An 18441-nucleotide genomic window follows, 5' to 3' on the forward strand; every position below is an offset into this window, starting at 1 on the left:
ACACACACACACGCACACCTGCACACACACCTGGGCACACACCTGCGCACACATCTGCATGTGTGCGAACCAGACCTGAGTACTTTTGTTGTTGTTGAGTATTTGAATGCTTGAATACTATTTTCTGTGCATTTTAGTATTTTCAAATAATGTGGCTCGAATCAACTATTTATAATTGCATTTAGTATTTTCAAATCATTTCCTAATACTTACTTTGAAATGTATATCAAATGAATTGATATATTTAAACAAGTATTTGAACCCAGGTCTGGTGCACACACACACACAGAGACATGCACTCACATACACACACACACACACACATACACACACACAGAGACATGCACTCACACACACACACACACACACACACACACACCCACACACACACACACACACACACACACACACACACACACACACACACAGAGACATGCACTCACATACACACACACACACACACACACACACACACACACACAGAGACATGCACTCACATACACAGGCACGCGCACACACACATTTACAATACACATATTTGTACCTATACGATGACATGCATGGATTCAGGCCCCTCTCGTCACACACACTGGCTTAGAACATATATTTACCACTACAAAGGCCTCCCTCAAAGTATTCAAATCAGCCCAATATAGGCAAATCTGCTGCTAGCTGTTTGTCTGGGAGAGGAGGTTATGAAATACCACTGGAGGATGTGTGTACTGTATGGCAGTGTGTTATCTGTTATCTGTTGGTCACACACAGCTAAACACTGCTGCTGCAGGCTGAAGCACTGGCTGGAGCCATACCCTCTTAGAAAAAAGGGTTCCAAAAGGGTTCTTTGGCTGTTCCCATAGGAGAACCCTTAGGTTGTAGATAGAAAGAAAGGTGCTAAGAGTGTATGAAGTACACTACACGTGACCTAGAGCCACGTGGCTTTTTGACTAGGCACCATGTCAGTGCTGCAATAGCTAATGCCCAAGTCTTCTAATAGGTCAAATCACACGTGTTTTACACAGGGGCTTAAAGTGATAGTTTACTCAAGTTTACCTGTTGTTGTTTTCCTACCTTGGAAATGTTTAGAAGCAGTCCAGGAGCATTTACAACAGTTATAGTAATGTATAAAGAATTTATAAGCATTTATAAAGGCTTATTCATGAATGTTATTATAATATAATATTTCTTTGCATTGGGCATAAAAAATGGGGTTCAGTAGAATCATCTGTTTTGCGTGCCTCATGGTTTGTATGATCAAAGTATCTTTACACCAAGTCTAACACATGCATGCATACATACAGACCCACTCACAGATCATACCTGCCCTAGTGCCCCACCTCCAGTGGACAGCAATATGCAAATCAGCTCCAAAATGCAAATCTACAGTTGTGGTGTGTGTTGTAACACTTAAAGAGCTCAGCCAATCATTGAGCAGCAAGACAAAATGTAAATATTCAGTCACGGCGCATACATGTATGTGTATGCTTCTTTGTCCAGAGGCGTAACTTTGGTTTTAGAAGTGGGGGGGACATAATTATTATTATTTATTTTTTATCCAGTCGGATAAACTCTCCAAATAGCCTACATGACAGCTTGGAGGTAACCACATGGCCCTAAAGCACACCGTTGTCTCGTTTTGTATCACATTCCAATGATAAAACTGGGGGGGAATACAATTTCAGAATGTGGGGGGGATATGTCCTCCCCATCTCTAGTGAAAGTTGCAACCCTGTCTTTGTCTATATAATTTCGTAAGAAACCAACCTTCTGGATCTCGTCCAACTATTGTTAACTACAAAGACCTTATATGACCTTCCTACAACATCCTGGCACCCGATTAAAGACACTCATCTAACTGGTACTGTGAGAATGCAAAGAGAGAGAGAGAGAGAGAGAGAGAGAGAGAGAGAGAGAGAGAGAGAGAGAGGGAGAGATACAGTTATAGAAAGAGAATGAGAGAAAGGGGGAGTAGAAAATAGAGAGTGAGGCCTAGAATTTAGCCATATCGTGAAAGATCCGCTCTATATCGGATTGAAATTTAAAGGCAATGTTCCCGCGTTCACTAAGACTGCATTCCCGGTAAACACTATATGTCGGCTCAAGCAGAAATTACCTTTAAATTTCAAACATGGCTCCCGAGTGGCGCAGTGGTCTAAGGCACTGCATCTCAGTGCAAGAGGCGTCACTACAGTCCCTGGTTTGAATCCAGGCGCACAATTGGCCCAGCGTTGTCTGGGTTTGGCTGGGGTAGGCTGTCTTGAAAATAAGAATTTGTTCTTAACTGACTTGCCTAGTTAAATTAAAAATATATATATATATGTTTTATTCGATATGGTTGAATCAAGCGTTCTTTGGAAAACAGAGATTGAATTATGAGCTCTGTTTTATTGACAGAAAATGGTTTGGTAACCTTCCTAAAATGACAGTTATGATATGCTGCAGGACATGACAATCAACCAGCCTGGATAAACCCTGCCTAACCCAGTCCAACCCTGGATAAACCCAGTCTAACCCTGGATAAACCCAGTCTAACCCTGCATAAACCCTATCAAACCCTGGACAATCCCTGTCTAACCCAGTCTAACCCTGGATAAACCTTGTCTAACCAAGTCTAATCTGGGATAATCCCTGGCTAACCCAGTCTAACACTGGATAAACCATGTCTAACTCTGGATGAACCCTGTCTAACCCGGTCAAACCTTGGATAAACCCTGGATAAATCCTTGATAATCCCTGTGTAACCCAGTCTAACACTGGATAAAGCCTGTCTAACCCAGTCTAACTCTGGATAAACCTTGTCTAACCCAGTCTAACCCTGGATAATCCCTGTCTAAACCAATCTAACACTGGATAAAGCCTGTCTAACCCAGTCTAACTCTGGATAAACCTTGTCTAACCCAGTCTAACCCTGGATAATCCCTGTCTAACCCAATCTAACCCAGTCTAACCCTGGATAAACCCTGTCTAACCCAGTCTACCCTGTCTAACCCAGTCTAACCCTGGATAAACCCTGTCTAACCCAGTCTAACCCAGACTAACCCTGGATAAACCCTGTCTAACCCTGTTTAACCTAGTCTAACCCAGTTTAACCTTGGATAAACCCTGTCTAACCCAGTCTAAATCAGTCTAACCCTGGATAAACCCTGTCTAACCCAGTCTAACAGTAGTGGAATAGCACTGGGTGTGAGAATCACATTAACTGTAAGACAGACCTGAATATAGAACAGGTGTTGTTGTCCCTGATCTAAGGTCAAGTTTGCACCTCCCATGTGTGTGTGTTTGTATGGACACTGAGTGTACAAAACATTAAGGACACCTTCCTAATATTGAGTTGCACCCCCCCCCCCCCCCCCCCCCCCCCCCCCCCCCCCCCCTTTGCCATCAGAACAGCCTACATTTGTTGGGAAATGGACTCTTCTGGGTGTTGAAAGCGTTCCACTGGGATGCTGGCTCATGTTGACTCCAACGCTTTCCACAACTGTGTCAATTTGGCTGGATGTCCTTTAAATCAGTTTATTCATTCGACCATTTTAGAAAACAAGCACACATAAAACTTTAAAAAGCCAAACATGCACATGAGTAAAATCATGGAGGATAACACACAATAAAGTCTTGGACTTACTTCCATTGTGGTCCAAGATGGCTAGACAAGATCCAACACAATTAAACACAGTATGGCAGTGAAATAATAAAACAAAAACAGAGAAGATCTCATCATTCCAGTTACATCATAGGGGTTATTCATATGGCACAGAAGACATCAAACATATTTTTACTTTATTTTTAAAGCTGTCCAGGGAGGACATTGTTTTTATAGACAGAGGCAACTCATTCCATTCTGAGGCTCCAGTATACAAGAAAGTACCTTTCCCAGCATTACTCCTGAACCTGTATAGGCACACATCAGCAACACCTGATCTGGTGCTGTGATTGTGTGCATCCCTAACACGAGGAAAGTAATCACTATCTGGGCGCAGGACCATAAATACTCCTGTAAACCAAACCTAGTCTAATCTGGGACACCCTAGCCTCAACAGGCAGACAGTTTAGTTCCTGAAAGCAGCTCCTGCCTATGTGACTACGTGGACTCACCCTCAATACTACCCTGATCAGCTTATTCTGGGCAATCTAGAGCTTCCCCTTCATAAGTTTAGATAAGCCCCCAAACCAGGAAGTACTAGCGTAGTCAAAATGGCATTGAATGATGGCAGTGGCTAGCACAGTGGCTAGCACTTTGGGTGGTGGACCATTCTTGATACACACGGGAAACTGTTGAGCATGAAAAACCCAGCAGCATTGCAGTTTTTGACACAAACCGTTGTGCCTGGCATCTACTACCATACCCCGGTCAAAGGCAATTAAATACTTTGTCTTGCCCATTCAACCTCTGAATGGCACACAAACACAATCCACGTCTTAATTGTCTCAAGGCTTAAAAATCCTTCTTTAACCTGTAACTTCACTGATTGAAGTGGATTTAACAGGTGACATCAACAAGGGATCATAGCTTTCACCTGGATGCACCTGGTCAGTCTATGTCATGGACAGAGCAGGTGTCCTTAATGTTTTGTCCACTCAGTGTGTGGGTGCACTACGTGCCTGCCCACTGCATCATAGCAGCACGAGAGGGACACCCTCACCCTCTTCCCTCCCCCTCCTCTGTGTTCTCTGTGTAAAGCGCAAGTGTTGGCTCTCACTCTGAGGGAATCCACTGTACTTCCCTCCCCCTCCTCCCTCTCCTGTCCTCATCGTCACTCCGCTCACAAGGAGTGGAAAATAAAGTCCATTAATATATCCCTCTCTCATACACACAAACACATTCACACAGGCCCGGTCAACTGCTTTAATATTAGAAAGCACAAGACTGACACCTGAGCCACTCAGCAGAGAGCGATGTCACCCTCCGCCCCTGTCCTCGCCCTCCTCCCACTGCCCTGCCAGGGGGATCTAATTTGGGACCCGGTGCCGGGTGTCCCAGAGGGTACGGTCAGATCAGCCTGCCTGGGGGGAGAAGGAGGAAGAGATATGTACACACATCTGTGACATCATAGTCCAGTTGGTGTGCATGTTACCATACTACTGCTGGGAGAGACATGATACCATACTACTGCTGGGAGAGACATGTTACCATACTACTGCTGGGAGGGACACGTTACCATATTACTGCTGGGAGAGACATGTTACCATACTACTGCTGGGAGAGACATGTTACCATACTACTGCTGGGAGAGACATGTTACCATACTACTGCTGGGAGGGACATGTTACCATACTACTGCTGGGAGAGACATGTTACCATACTACTGCTGGGAGGGACATGTTACCATACTACTGCTGGGAGGGACATGTTACCATACTACTGCTGGGAGGGACATGTTACCATACTACTGCTGGGAGGGACATGTTACCATACTACTGACGGGAGGGACATGTTACCATACTACTGCCGGGAGGGACATGTTACCATACTACTGCTGGGAGAGACATGTTACCATACTACCACTGGTAGAGACATGTTACCATACTACTGCTGGGAGGGACATGTTACCATACTACTGCTGGGAGGGACATGTTACCATATTACTGCTGGGAGGGACATGTTACCATACTACTGCTGGGAGGGACATGTTACCATACTACTACTGGTAGAGACATGTTACCATACTACTGCTGGGAGGGACATGTTACCATACTACTGCTGGGAGGGACATGTTACCATACTACTGCTGGGAGAGACATGTTACCATACTACTGCTGGGAGGGACATGTTACCATACTACTGCTGGGAGGGACATGTTACCATACTACTGCTGGGAGGGACATGTTACCATACTACTGCTGGGAGGGACATGTTACCATACTACTGCTGGGAGGGACATGTTACCATACTACTGCTGGGAGAGACATGTTACCATACTACTGCTGGGAGGGACATGTTACCATACTACTGCTGGGAGAGACATGTTACCATACTACTGCTGGGAGGGACACGTTACCATATTACTGCTGGGAGAGACATGTTACCATACTACTGCTGGGAGAGACATGTTACCATACTACTGCTGGGAGAGACATGTTACCATACTACTGCTGGGAGGGACATGTTACCATACTACTGCTGGGAGAGACATGTTACCATACTACTGCTGGGAGGGACATGTTACCATACTACTGCTGGGAGGGACATGTTACCATACTACTGCTGGGAGGGACATGTTACCATACTACTGCTGGGAGGGACATGTTACCATACTACTGACGGGAGGGACATGTTACCATACTACTGCCGGGAGGGACATGTTACCATACTACTGCTGGGAGAGACATGTTACCATACTACCACTGGTAGAGACATGTTACCATACTACTGCTGGGAGGGACATGTTACCATACTACTGCTGGGAGGGACATGTTACCATACTACTGCTGGGAGAGACATGTTACCATACAACTGAAGGGAGGGACATGTTACCATACTACTGCTGGGAGGGACATGTTACCATACTACTGCTGGGAGGGACATGTTACCATACTACTGCTGGGAGGGACATGTTACCATACTGCTGGGAGGGACATGTTACCATACTACTGCTGGGAGGGACATGTTACCAGACTACTGCTGGGAGAGACATGTTACCATACTACTGCTGGGAGAGACATGTTACCATACTACTGCTGGGAGGGACATGTTACCACACTACTGCTGGGAGGGACATGTTACCATATTACTGCTGGGAGGGACATGGTACCATACTACTGCTGGGAGGGACATGTTACCATATTACTGCTGGGAGGGACATGTTACCATATTACTGCTGGGAGGGACTTGTTACCATACTACTGCTGGGAGGGACATGTTACCATACTACTGCTGGAAGGGACATGTTACCATACTTCTGCTGGGAGAGACATGTTACCATACTACTGCTGGGAGAGACATGTTACCATACTACTGCTGGGAGGGACATGTTACCATACTACTGCTGGGAGGGACATGTTACCATACTACTGCTGGGAGGGACATGTTACCATACTACTGCTGGGAGGGACATGTTACCATACTACTGACGGGAGGGACATGTTACCATACTACTGCCGGGAGGGACATGTTACCATACTACTGCTGGGAGAGACATGTTACCATACTACCACTGGTAGAGACATGTTACCATACTACTGCTGGGAGGGACATGTTACCATACTACTGCTGGGAGGGACATGTTACCATATTACTGCTGGGAGGGACATGTTACCATACTACTGCTGGGAGGGACATGTTACCATACTACTACTGGTAGAGACATGTTACCATACTACTGCTGGGAGGGACATGTTACCATACTACTGCTGGGAGGGACATGTTACCATACTACTGCTGGGAGAGACATGTTACCATACTACTGCTGGGAGGGACATGTTACCATACTACTGCTGGGAGGGACATGTTACCATACTACTGCTGGGAGGGACATGTTACCATACTACTGCTGGGAGGGACATGTTACCATACTACTGCTGGGAGGGACATGTTACCATACTACTGCTGGGAGAGACATGTTACCATACTACTGCTGGGAGGGACATGTTACCATACTACTACTGGTAGAGAATTGTTACCATACTACTGCTGGGAGGGACATGTTACCATACTACTACTGGTAGAGACATGTTACCATACTACTGCTGGGAGGGACATGTTACCATACTACTGCTGGGAGGGACATGTTACCATACTACTGCTGGGAGAGACATGTTACCATACAACTGAAGGGAGGGACATGTTACCATACTACTGCTGGGAGGGACATGTTACCATACTACTGCTGGGAGGGACATGTTACCATACTACTGCTGGGAGGGACATGTTACCATACTGCTGGGAGGGACATGTTACCATACTACTGCTGGGAGGGACATGTTACCAGACTACTGCTGGGAGAGACATGTTACCATACTACTGCTGGGAGAGACATGTTACCATACTACTGCTGGGAGGGACATGTTACCACACTACTGCTGGGAGGGACATGTTACCATATTACTGCTGGGAGGGACATGGTACCATACTACTGCTGGGAGGGACATGTTACCATATTACTGCTGGGAGGGACATGTTACCATATTACTGCTGGGAGGGACTTGTTACCATACTACTGCTGGGAGGGACATGTTACCATACTACTGCTGGAAGGGACATGTTACCATACTTCTGCTGGGAGAGACATGTTACCATACTACTGCTGGGAGGGACATGTTACCATACTACTGCTGGGAGGGACATGTTACCATACTACTGCTGGGAGGGACATTTTACCATACTACTACTGGGAGAGACATGTTACCATACTACTGCTGGGAGAGACATGTTACCATTCTACTGCTGGGAGGGACATTTTACCATACTACTGCTGGGAGGGACATGTTACCATACTACTGCTGGGAGGGGCATGTTACCATACTACTGCTGGGAGGGACATGTTACCATACTACTGCTGGGAGGGACATGTTACCATACTACTGCTGGGAGAGACATGTTACCATACTACTGCTGGGAGGGACATGTTACCATACTACTGCTGGTAGAGACATGTTACCATACTACTGCTGGGAGGGACATGTTACCATACTACTGCTGGGAGGGACCTGTTACCATACTACTGCTGGGAGGGACATGTACCATACTACTGCTGGGAGGGACATGTTACCATACTACTGCTGGGAGGGACATGTTACCATACTACTGCTGGGAGGGACATGTTACCATACTACTGCTGGGAGGGACATGTTACCATACTACTGCTGGGAGAGACATGTTACCATAATACTGCTGGGAGGGACATGTTACCATACTACTGCTGGGAGAGACATGTTACCATACTACTGCTGGGAGGGACATGTTACCATACTACTGCTGGGAGGGACATGTTACCATACTACTGCTGGGAGGGACATGTTACCATACTACTGCTGGTAGAGACATGTTACCATATTACTGCTGGGAGTGACATGTTACCATACTACTGCTGGGAGGGACATGTTACCATACTACTGCTGGGAGGGACACGTTACCATACTACTGCTGGGAGAGACATGTTACCATACTACTGCTGGGAGGGACATGTTACCATATTACTGCTGGGAGGGACATGTTACCATACTACTGCTGGGAGAGAAATGTTACCATACTACTGCTGGGAGAGACATGTTACCATACTACTGCTGGGAGGGACATGTTACCATACTACTGCTGGGAGGGACATGTTACCATACTACTGCTGGGAGGGACATGTTACCATACTACTGCTGGGAGGGACATGTTACCATATTACTGCTTGGAGGGACACGTTACCATACTACTGCTGGGAGAGACATGTTACCATACTACTGCTGGGAGGGACATGTTACCATATTACTGCTGGGAGGGACACGTTACCATACTACTGCTGGGAGAGACATGTTACCATACTACTGCTGGCAGAGACATGTTACCATACTACTGCTGGGAGGGACATGTTAACATACTACTGCTGGGAGAGACATGTTACCATACTACTGCTGGGAGGGACATGTTACCATACTACTGCTGGGAAAGACATGTTACCATACTACTGCTGGTAGAGACATGTTACCATACTACTGCTGGGAGGGACATATTACCATATGACTGCTGTTAGAGACGTTACCATACTACTGCTGGTAGAGACATGTTACCATACTACTGCTGGGAGGGACATGTTACCATACTACTGCTGGGAGGGACATGTTACCATACTACTGCTGGGAGGGACATGTTACCAGACTACTACTGGTAGAGACATGTTACCATACTACTGCTGGGAGGGACATGTTACCATACTACTGCTGGGAGGGACATGTTACCATACTACTGCTGGGAGGGACATGTTACCATACTACTGCTGGTAGAGACATGTTACCATACTACTGCTGGGAGGGACATGTTACCATACTACTGCTGGGAGGGACATGTTACCATACTACTGCTGGTAGAGACATGTTACCATATTACTGCTGGGAGGGACATGTTACCATACTACTGCTGGGAGGGACATGTTACCATACTACTGCTGGGAGGGACACGTTACCATACTACTGCTGGGAGAGACATGTTACCATACTACTGCTGGGAGGGACATGTTACCATATTACTGCTGGGAGGGACACGTTACCATACTACTGCTGGGAGAGACATGTTACCATACTACTGCTGGGAGAGACATGTTACCATACTACTGCTGGGAGGGACATGTTACCATACTACTGCTGGGAGAGACATGTTACCATACTACTGCTGGGAGGGACATGTTACCATACTACTGCTGGGAGGGACATGTTACCATACTACTGCTGGGAGAGACATGTTACCATACTACTGCTGGTAGAGACATGTTACCATACTACTGCTGGGAGGGACATATTACCATATTACTGCTGGTAGAGACGTTACCATACTACTGCTGGTAGAGACATGTTACCATACTACTGCTGGGAGGGACATGTTACCATACTACTGCTGGGAGGGACATGTTACCATACTACTGCTGGGAGGGACATGTTACCATACTACTACTGGTAGAGACATGTTACCATACTACTGCTGGGAGGGACATGTTACCACACTACTGCTGGGAGGGACATGTTACCATACTACTGCTGGGAGGGACATGTTACCATACTACTGCTGGTAGAGACATGTTACCATACTACTGCTGGGAGGGACATGTTACCATACTACTGCTGGGAGGGACATGTTACCATACTACTGCTGGTAGAGACATGTTACCATATTACTGCTGGGAGGGACATGTTACCATACTACTGCTGGGAGGGACATGTTACCATACTACTGCTGGGAGGGACACGTTACCATACTACTGCTGGGAGAGACATGTTACCATACTACTGCTGGGAGGGACATGTTACCATATTACTGCTGGGAGGGACACGTTACCATACTACTGCTGGGAGAGACATTTTACCATACTACTGCTGGGAGGGACATGTTACCATATTACTGCTGGGAGGGACACGTTACCATACTACTGCTGGGAGAGACATGTTACCATACTACTGCTGGGAGAGACATGTTACCATACTACTGCTGGGAGGGACATGTTACCATACTACTGCTGGGAGAGACATGTTACCATACGACTGCTGGGAGGGACATGTTACCATACTACTGCTGGGAGGGACATGTTACCATACTACTGCTGGGAGAGACATGTTACCATACTACTGCTGGTAGAGACATGTTACCATACTACTGCTGGTAGAGACATGTTACCATACTACTGCTGTGAGGGACATGTTACCATACTACTGCTGGGAGGGACATGTTACCATACTACTGCTGGGAGGGACATGTTACCATACTGCTGCTGGGAGGGACATGTTACCATACTACTGCTGGGAGAGACATGTTACCATACTATTGCTGGGAGGGACATGTTACCATACTACTACTGGGAGAGACATGTTACCATACTACTGCTGGGAGGGACATGTTACCATACTACTGGTGGGAGGGACATGTTACCATACTACTGCTGGGAGAGACATGTTACCATACTACTGCTGGGAGAGACATGTTACCATACTACTGCTGGGAGGGACATGTTACCATACTACTACTGGTAGAGACATGTTACCATACTACTGCTGGGAGGGACATGTTACCATACTACTGCTGGGAGAGACATGTTACCATACTACTGCTGGGAGGGACATGTTACCATACTACTGCTGGTAGAGACATGTTACCATACTACTGCTGGGAGGGACATGTTACCATACTACTGCTGGGAGGGACATGTTACCATACCACTGCTGGGAGGGACATGTTACCATACTACTGCTGGGAGGGACATGTTACCATACTACTGCTGGGAGAGACATGTTACCATACTACTACTGGTAGAGACATGTTACCATACTACTGCTGGGAGGGACATGTTACCATACTACTGCTGGGAGGGACATGTTACCATATACTGCTGGGAGGGACATGTTACCATACTACTGCTGGGAGGGACATGTTACCATACTACTACTGGTAGAGACATGTTACCATACTACTGCTGGGAGGAACATGTTACCATACTACTGCTGGGAGGGACATGTTACCATACTACTGCTGGGAGAGATATGTTACCATACTACTGCTGGGAGGGACATGTTACCATACTACTGCTGGGAGGGACATGTTACCATACTACTGCTGGGAGGGACATGTTACCATACTACTGCTGGGAGGGACATGTTACCATACTACTGCTGGGAGGGACATGTTACCATACTACTGCTGGGAGAGACATGTTACCATATTACTGCTGGGAGAGACATGTTACCATACTACTGCTGGGAGGGACATGTTACCATACTACTGCTGGGACAGACATGTTACCATACTACTGCTGGGAGGGACATGTTACCATACTACTGCTGGGAGGGACATGTTACCATACTACTGCTGGGAGGTACATGTTACCATACTACTGCTGGGAGGGACATGTTACCATACTACTGCTGTGAGGGACATGTTACCATACTACTGCTGGGAGAGACATGTTACCATACTACTGCTGGGAGGGACATGTTACCATACTACTACTGGTAGAGACATGTTACCATACTACTGCTGGGAGGGACATGTTACTATACTACTACTGGTAGAGACATGTTACCATACTACTGCTGGGAGGGACATGTTACCATACTACTGCTGGGAGGGACATGTTACCATACTACTGCTGGGAGGGACATGTTACCATACTACTGCTGGGAGAGACATGTTACCATACTACTGCTGGGAGGGACATGTTACCATACTACTGCTGGGAGGGACATGTTACCATACTACTGCTGGGAGGGACATGTTACCACACTACTGCTGGGAGGGACATGTTACCATACTACTGCTGGGAGGGACATGTTACCATACTACTGCTGGGAAGGACATGTTACCATACTACTGCTGGGAGGGACATGTTACCATACTACTACTGGGAGGTACATGTTACCATACTACTGCTGGGAGGGACATGTTACCGTACTACTGCTGGGAGGGACATGTTACCATACTACTGCTGGGAGAGACATGTTACCATACTACTGCTGGGAGGGACATGTTACCATACTACTACTGGTAGAGACATGTTACCATACTACTGCTGGGAGGGACATGTTACTATACTACTACTGGTAGAGACATGTTACCATACTACTGCTGGGAGGGACATGTTACCATACTACTGCTGGGAGGGACATGTTACCATACTACTGCTGGGAGGGACATGTTACCATACTACTGCTGGGAGGGACATGTTACCAGACTACTGCTGGGAGAGACATGTTACCATACTACTGCTGGGAGGGACATGTTACCATACTACTGCTGGGAGGGACATGTTACCATATTACTGCTGGGAGGGACCTGTTACCATACTACTGCTGGGAGGGACATGTTACCATATTACTGCTGGTAGAGACATGTTACCATATTACTGCTGGGAGGGACATGTTACCATACTACTGCTGGTAGAGACATGTTACCATATTACTGCTGGGAGGGACATGTTACCATACTACTGCTGGGAGGGACATGTTACCATACTACTGCTGGGAGGGACACGTTACCATACTACTGCTGGGAGAGACATGTTACCATACTACTGCTGGGAGGGACATGTTACCATATTACTGCTGGGAGGGACATGTTACCATACTACTGCTGGGAGAGAAATGTTACCATACTACTGCTGGGAGAGACATGTTACCATACTACTGCTGGGAGAGAAATGTTACCATACTACTGCTGGGAGGGACATGTTACCATACTACTGCTGGGAGGGACATGTTACCATACTACTGCTGGGAGGGACATGTTACCATACTACTGCTGGGAGAGACATGTTACCATACTACTGCTGGAGGGACATGTTACCATATTACTGCTGGGAGGGACACGTTACCATACTACTGCTGGGAGAGACATGTTACCATACTACTGCTGGGAGAGACATGTTACCACACTACTGCTGGGAGGGACATGTTACCATACTACTGCTGGGAGAGACATGTTACCATACTACTGCTGGGAGGGACATGTTACCATACTACTGCTGGGAGGGACATGTTACCATACTACTGCTGGGAGAGACATGTTACCATACTACTGCTGGTAGAGACATGTTACCATACTACTGCTGGGAGGGACATATTACCATATTACTGCTGGTAGAGACGTTACCATACTACTGCTGGTAGAGACATGTTACCATACTACTGCTGGGAGGGACATGTTACCATACTACTGCTGGGAGGGACATGTTACCATACTACTACTGGTAGAGACATGTTACCATACTACTGCTGGGAGGGACATGTTACCATACTACTGATGGGAGAGACATGTTACCATCCTACTGCTGGGAGGGACATGTTACCATACTACTGCTGGGAGGGACATGTTACCATACTACTGCTGGGAGAGACATGTTACCTTACTACTGCTGGGAGGGACATTTACATTTACATTTAAGTCATTTGTTACCATACTACTGCTGGGAGGGACATGTTACCATACTACTGCTGGGAGAGACATGTTACCATACTACTGGGAGAGACATGTTACCATACTACTGCTGGGAGAGACATGTTACCATACTACTGCTGGGAGAGACATGTTACCATACTACTGGGAGAGACATGTTACCATACTATTGCTGGTAGAGACATGTTACCATACTACTGGGAGAGACATCTTACCATACTACTGCTGGGAGAGACATGTTACCATACTACTGCTGGGAGAGACATGTTACCATACTACTGCTGGGAGGGACATGTTAACATACTACTGCTGGGATAGACATGTTACCATACTGCTGCTGGGAGGGACATGTTACCATACTACTGCTGGGAGAAACATGTTACCATACTACTGCTGGGAGGGACATGTTACCATACTACTGCTGGGAGAGACATGTTACCATACTACTGCTGGGATAGACATGTTACCATACTGCTGCTGGGAGGGACATGTTACCATACTACTGCTGGGAGAGACATGTTACCATACTACTGCTGGGATAGACATGTTACCATACTACTGCTGGGAGGGACATGTTAACATACTACTGCTGGGATAGACATGTTACCATACTGCTGCTGGGAGGGACATGTTACCATACTACTGCTGGGAGAGACATGTTACCATACTACTGCTGGGAGGGACATGTTACCATACTACTGCTGGGAGAGACATGTTACCATACTACTGCTGGGAGGGTTGTGACATCATGTGTGTATATCAGGTGTGACATCATGTGCAAAAAGAAAAAAGTTTAGGTAAACTGCGTTGACTTGTGTTTACCCTCCACTACACCACTGGTAGCCCTGAATTCAGCATTGTAGCGTGATTTACATTTTTAAGACAATGGTTAAGCGTTCTTAGAAAATGCATTTACAGCAAACGCTGCATATGTCGGCTCAATCAAAACTTCCCTTTAAATTTAAACCGCGCTGCAATGCTGATCTTTGGCGCTATGGATTAAATCCAGCCCTGAGTCTGCCATGAGACATCACATCAACCCATGAGAAGAGCGGAAGGAATAACAAGACAAATAGTAATTGTCAATCACCGTAGTGGATCAGGTGCCTGTCTTGTGTTGTCTGATATTAAAGCAGTTATATAAAGAAGAAATAAAAGCCATGCACAGTGTGCTGATCTGTTCTGGTATCATTCTCAGAAATCTGAGTGTGTTTGTGCTCTCAGAAAGCTAAGTGTGTGTACGCGTGTGTTTTTTGCCAGCTGGACACTCCTCATACTGCTGGTGTTTTCTGGACCCTCCAGCAGACAGGAATAACACAAACACACTCTGAGAGTAGAGAGGGCCAAAGCTGAGTCTGCATCTCACACCGCTCCCTGAGAACAGGAGGGGACCGGATCAGAAGGATTTGGGGTTCTCACACACACACACACACTCTGCACCCCCACTGACCATATCTATGTGACTGTGACCCCAGGGCCAGCCTGATGGTATATTATTTTACAGTAAACAAACTCAAACAGGCCAAATACCAGACACATATTCTCTCTGGAAACAGTACCTTACAGTACACACACTAGGAGAAGAGACCTGACACCTGTTTGAGAGAGACTACTAAGAGACTACTGACTGACTGGTTGACTGACTGACTGAGTGACTGGTTGACTGAGTGACTGGTTGACTGAGTGACTGGTTGACTGACTGACTGACTGAGTGACTGGTTGACTGAGTGACTGGTTGACTGACTGACTGAGTTACTGGTTGACTGAGTGACTGGTTGACTGACTGACTGAGTGACTGACTACTGACTGACTGACTGGCTGACGGATTGACTGACTGAGTGATTGACTGACTGATTGACTGACTGAGTGATTGATTGACTGACTGATTGACTGACTGAGTGATTGACTGACTGAGTGATTGACTGACTGATTGACTGACTGAGTGATTGACTGACTGAGTGATTGACTGACTGAGTGATTGACTGACTGACTGACTGGCTGACGGATTGACTGACTGAGTGACTGGTTGACTGACTGACTGAGTGACTGACTACTGACTGACTGACTGGCTGACGGATTGACTGACTGAGTGATTGACTGACTGATTGACTGACTGAGTGATTGATTGACTGACTGATTGACTGACTGAGTGATTGACTGACTGAGTGACTGACCAACCGCCTGAATGAACAACCCACTCTTCTACAACGCTTGAACTATCACACACTCTGGTCTCTTTGTCTCTCTGTCTCTCTCTCTCTCTCTCTCTCTCTATATATATATATATATATATCTGTCTCTCTCTATATATATATATATCTCTGTCTCTCTCTCTCATGTCCCTGAGGAGTTTGTTGATCAGAGAGCTGAATCAATAGCAGCCGGCCAGCCGCCTCGCCATTCCACGCTTTACCAACCATATGATCCCTTAATACGCACAAGGGTTAGTGACACACACACACACACATACACACACGTGGCAAAATACTGTCTCAGGTTTTCCTGCTCCTGTCTGATGGAATGACTGGTACAGATCCCCCTCATCTCCACTGTGTCTGTTTTTCTATTGGTGCGTTGGACAGTGACATGGAATCCCCAGGGCTGGGGGAGGGTGTGTCTGCGTGTATACCCTGTGCAACAGCTCTGGGCAGGGATGCGTATGTTTGTGTGTGTGTGAGTGTTTGTGTGTGAGTGTGTGTGTCTGTTAGGGAAGAAATGGCAAGTCTTCAACAGCATTTATTCCCAATGTGGAGACCACAGAGGCAGTGTGTGTCACACAGGATAGAAAACCCATCTGACCTATTTACAACTTACCTCCATCGTGTGTGTTGTGTGTCTGTGTTGTGTGTGTTGTGTGTTTCTTAGGGACTGTCCCCTATCACAGACAGCGAGAAATAACAAGAAAGGAAGAGGAAACCTGACCTCTCTCAATTTTTTTTTTTAACTCAATCAAATTCAGACCATTTAATAATCTCAGCTAAAGAGTAAACCAATTACACAAAAATGTACATTGCATTCTACCTGAATAGCTGACAACAAATAGCTTTAGGTATAGAGTCTTCCTGAATACTCGACTACAAATACCTTTAGGTACCGAGTCTTCCTGAATACTTGACTACAAATACATTTTGGTATAGAGTCTTCCTATATACTTGACTACAAATACCTTTAGGTATAGAGTCTTCCTGAAAACCTGACAACAAATATTCCTGAATACCTGACAACAAATAGCTTTAGGTATAGAGTCTTCCTGAATACTCGACTACAAATACCTTTAGGTACCGAGTCTTCCTGAATACTTGACTACAAATACATTTTGGTATAGAGTCTTCCTATATACTTGACTACAAATACCTTTAGGTATAGAGTCTTCCTGAAAACCTGACAACAAATATTCCTGAATACCTGACAACAAATACCTTTAGGTATAGAGTCTTCCTGAATACTTGATTACAAATACCTTTAGGTATAGAGTCTTCCTGAATACTCAACTACTAATACCTTTAGGTATAGAGTCTTCCTGAATACCTGACAACAAATATTCCTGAATACCTGACTACAAATACCTTTAGGTTTAGAGTCTTCCTGAATACTGACAACAAATACTTTTAGGTATAGAGTCTTCCTGAATACCTGACAACAAATACTTTTAGGTATAGAGTCTTCCTGAATACCTGACAACAAATACCTTTAGGTATAGAGTCTTCTTGAATACTCGACTACAAATACCTTTAGGTATAGTCTTCCTGAATACTCGACTACAAATACCTTTAGGTATAGTCTTCCTGAATACTCGACTACAAATACCTTTAGGTATAGAGTCTTCCTGAATACTCGACTACAAATACTTTTAGGTATAGAGTCTTCGTGAA

This window comes from Salmo trutta, unplaced genomic scaffold (assembly GCF_901001165.1).
Source record: "Salmo trutta unplaced genomic scaffold, fSalTru1.1, whole genome shotgun sequence".
Lineage (NCBI taxonomy): Eukaryota > Metazoa > Chordata > Actinopteri > Salmoniformes > Salmonidae > Salmo > Salmo trutta.